The sequence below is a fragment of the Sinocyclocheilus anshuiensis genome, unplaced genomic scaffold (assembly GCF_001515605.1).
Source record: "Sinocyclocheilus anshuiensis isolate Anshui unplaced genomic scaffold, SAMN03320099.WGS_v1.1 scaffold1049, whole genome shotgun sequence".
Lineage (NCBI taxonomy): Eukaryota > Metazoa > Chordata > Actinopteri > Cypriniformes > Cyprinidae > Sinocyclocheilus > Sinocyclocheilus anshuiensis.
This window is the reverse complement of record NW_015557197.1, coordinates 1,446,152-1,450,706: the sequence shown is the minus strand read 5'-3', so window position 1 is coordinate 1,450,706 and position 4,555 is coordinate 1,446,152. Positions and strand designations below refer to the sequence as shown.

Sequence of the window (4,555 nt, the reverse complement as noted above, 5' to 3'; positions counted from 1 at the left end):
ATGTATTTCCTCAGCGACCAGCACAGATCAGCTCTAGGCATGACGTAGCGGATATCGTCCTCTTTTGGAAGATCAAACAAAGTAGTTTCGCGTTCACAACGAAACACACAGCTCTTCACGACATGGCGACGGCAACAATACTACAGCGAGAATAAAAGTTACGCCTTCTTTCTTTGCGTGAACATTTGGGCGGCGTTATGCAAATCTTCCCACATAGTGACGTAGATATGTGGGGGCGTGTTAGAACGAGCTGTTTTAGGTAGGCGTGGTTAACTCTTAACTTTTATAAAGAATATATCTTTGGATTTGAGACTTTAGTCTTTGCAACTTTACAGATCTTCTTTATGCACCAAGAGCTTGTAACACTCCAAAGAGAAAGGAAAAATTTAAATCGCATCGTATGACCCCTTTAATGTCCCTTAAATTACAGTTTTATTTAATTGTGTTTTGATTACAAAATAATTAATTCAATAATGTTAAAGTCAAGATGATCTATAGTAAATGTATTTATCTAAATACATGAGTCTAAATAAATATAAAATACATATTAAGGGCCAGATTTACTAAACGAGGCAAATTAGCGCAAGAGCGCAATTCCAAAACAGCGCCGATGGGTGTGGAAATTTCTGTGAGTGATTTAGCCTACTGACAACAACGCGCAAATTAAAGATCGCAGATGCAACATCTCATTTCCATAATGACCAATGCAATCTACCAAGCGCAGCGCAAATTAGCGTAAGAATATGTTCAGATTCGAATGTGTTCTTCTGGCATTCCAAATAAATTAATAGGCCTAGGTGTGGAAAAAATCCTCTCCCTTCTACCATGCGCTCTCTGTTCTCTGCGGTGCCTCCTCCTAGCAACAACACTTGCAGACATTTCAAGTGCAAAATAGCAAAACATGCTTTTTGGGGGTGTTAAATAATGACGCAAATACTAGTAATTTGACGAGCGCAAACAGGAAATCGCGTTGCATGATTCATTTTAATACTCTCCTCCCATAAATTTTGCGTCTGAAAGGGAAACTCCTACAAATGCATATTCAATAAGGTCAGATGCAAAAATAATTTTCCACACCTTTTCCACGCTAATTCTTCACTGCGCGTCTTTAGTAAATCCTGACAGAATCCTACTATTTTAACGCCAAAAGACGGTTTGCGCTGGCACAGGCTGTTAGTAAATCTGACCCTATATATTGAAATAGCTAGAAAATAGATGGAGTTTAAATTGTATTTTCTTTCAAATAAGAAAATATTTACTGTAGTTTTACTCATGTCCACAAATATTGTCAGCTATGTTACTAACCAAACACCCCCCTGAAGAAGAAGAAAAAAATGGTTTATCACAAAATCATGTGACCAGCATGGGAAAATACATGTGGTTATGACAGAACATCAAGCTTAACATTAATCAACGCACTCATGATGGGAGCGACTTTTCCAGTTCTGTTTTTCCTCTGGTTCTGAATGGTTGTGATGTTTTCTTTGGGGCATAAATGCTGTTTCTTCAGAAAAGTCTGATGTTTGCAGTTCTAGCAGAAAGTTCCATCTTGCTCAGCAAGACGTTGCAGGTAAACACGTCTGGAAGCAGAGCGAGTGGAAACTCCTGGGGCCTGAGAGGCAATACTGCTGAAGAGAAGACATTCATATCACACTTTTGTATGTGGTCACCACTTCTGGGCATCATCTAGTGGCAGCTTGAGTTGTAATTGCGTTTTCCAGGGTGAAATTAGCTGAGGGAAGTCTTCTTTCTAGGGCAGGGGTCTGCAGAGCCCTGGCTGTAATACTGAGATAGATTCATATTATATATACACTAACGTTCAAAAGTTACAATTTTTTTAGTGTTTCCTGAAAGAAGTCTGTTTTGGTCACCAAGCCCACTCATCAAATTGATGAGAAATACTATAAAAATTAATGTGATATATTATGTAAGGAATAATTGACAAAGGGCCATTGAATTATTAGAAACACCCGAGGTGGGCGTGCAGGTCTGAAAACGAGGCAACTGAAATAGACTGCACCATTGACCAACTAAAACCTGGTCTAAAGTCAATGGCGCAGTATTTTTTTGTTATTAAGAGCACGTTAGTAATATGCACCTAGGCGGGTCCACAACATGTGTACACTCTGCTTATTACACACACATTGACGCGCAGCAGCACACAACCATGCCAAATATTAAAAATTAAAGGATTACAATGTAAAAGATTATTATTGTGTAGGCTCTACATAAATATAAAATGCCTATAATGGATAGTCATTGCATGTATCAGAATTAGCCTACCTATTTGCTTGCGCACGAGCTGCTCCGTTTCCTCTCTGGAGATGCGTTCAGTCTTTGCACTTGCAAATTCCGTCGTATAAATAGCGAATTGACCATGGCGCGAGCGCAACTGGCTCTTAAAGGGAATGGGAGATGAGACTTTGATTGGTTTATTCCATGTTATGCCTAAAACACACCCATTACTCATTAAGAGAATAACCCTTAATGGACAACCCTTTTACTGTAGACCATGCGCCGGGCGCACCGACCATTTTTCCCCTCATTAAACTAGCAAAAGTGGATTCGGACACGCCCTAAGTGCACCTGCGCCTTGCGCTTTAGACCATGCGCTTAGATCGTTAAAATAGGGCCCTTAGTGTAATTTTCCTTGTATTGTTTACAATATTTATTTGCTTTTGTCAGTGTCATTGTGGGTTTTGGTTATTTTGCTGTTGTAGTCTGTACGGACCTTTAAAATAACTAAAATTGTTTAACGAAGTGATATGGTCATGTAATGCGGACAAGAGCTGCCTGGAACTACATTAACCATGCGTTTCCCTGAAAATAATTGCACACCTTAGATTGTTCATCAGCCAATCAGATTAAAGCATTCAACAGCCCTATAGTATAATACAATTTAAAACGACTGTTTTCTATTTTAATATATATTTATTATTTATTCCTGTGAGGCAAAGCTGAATTTTCAGCATCATTACTCCAGTCTTCAGTGTCGCATGATCCCTCAGAAAACATTCTAATATGCTGATTTGCTACTAAAGAAGCATTTCTTATTATTATCCATGTTGAAAACAGTTGCTGCATATTGTTGTGGAAACTTTACTCTTTTTTTTTAGGATTCTTTGATGAATAGAAAGCATTTAGATAAAATAGACAGATGAATAGACAACATTTACATAAAATAGAAATCTTTTATATTATTAATGTCATATTTGATCAGTTTAATGCATCCTTGCTGATTTTTTTTATATTTTAGAAATATTTAAGATGAAGCCAATAAAAATATACAAGCAACCTGAAAGTGCTGGGCGGTTGAAGTGGAAGCTGCAGTCTGATCTGCTCGTCTTCACATTTTGCAATAAGAACTTTTTTTAAAAGAAAGTCATGCTGAAAAGTCATGTTTTTTTTTACTCTTCAAATGAAGCAAAAAATAGATTTTTAATTTCACCAGCCAGAAGAATGCTAAAAGAAGACTGTTGTGAATACGAGCAATTCTGTGACAAGATTATAAGAGATGTGTGCGGAAAGAGGGAAGTATTCTCATCAAACTATGTTTAGCTGTTTGCAAATCTGCACATATTTATATGTGAGATTACACAGGCTTCTCTTATCATCAACAACAACAAAATGTCTTTTCTTTAAATTGAATGTATTTTTGCTCTAATTAAAGTGCAAAAACCAAATAACTTTTCTTTCCAGGGCCAACATTTAAATTATGGTTATATTTATAGAGATGAATGAGTGACTCTAAACGATGTAGCTGATGTTAGGTTTATTGAAGCTTATACTTTACAGGTCACATTTTAAAAGACTTCTACAAAGGATCCGCCTGCTCACAGTGAAGCTCCTCTGGATGTGTCCTCTCTTCTCGTTCCACTCGGTGCATTCAGGGAATTGATATGTCCGTCAGGATGGTGAACTTCGATCGATTTCCGGTTCACTGGTTGGAGGAAGGAACAGCAACAAATGTATGGCACAGAAGCACTTTTTGTGTTGTGCACCACAGAGACACAGTGTTTAAACTTTTTTTTTAAAGAAGCCAACAAGCTGAAGGTTTACTTGTAGATGTCTGTATATATTAAACTGGATGTGAGATGCATTTTAACACAAGTTGCTTTAGAAATGTTGATGTTCAGTAGCAATAGTGAAAAATGATCTCAGAAGAAGCCTTTCCCCTTCTGTGTCCTTTCTAATACTGTTTTAACTATCTGTTTTCATGGCTTTCTCTTTGTTTCTCTGTTTCTTATTTTCCTTTCACCTCTCATTCCACTCAACATCTCCTCTCCTCTCATCTGTGGGGAAATATGTTGTTCACTACACTCCAAAACGAACAATAACAGTATTTTCTTTCTCACCAGGAGAATTGTGTTTGAAGTCACACTCCGGTTTGGAACAGCTCAATTCAGATCAAAAGGACAGGTTTTGATTTCCTTCACTAATGTAACGTGGGAGGAGAGTACATGATGGAGATTGCTTATACACAATGCAGATTGGCTGGCAGATGCACAATGCAGATTGGTTGTTTCTGTCTTTTGGTTGGCCACTGATGTGTTCT

At 37.7% G+C, this 4,555-nt stretch overlaps 1 long non-coding RNA gene across 1 annotated transcript in view; it reads left to right on the top strand.

Annotated features, from left to right (window-relative positions):
- LOC107678827 (uncharacterized) overlaps window positions 1-3,963 on the top strand; it is a 52,714-nt gene extending 48,751 nt beyond the window's left edge. The window contains exon 3 of the long non-coding RNA XR_001632974.1: window positions 3,796-3,963. This is a non-coding gene — a long non-coding RNA (uncharacterized LOC107678827). The remainder of the gene's footprint in view (window positions 1-3,795) is intronic.
- Window positions 3,964-4,555: the final 592 nt, after the last annotated feature.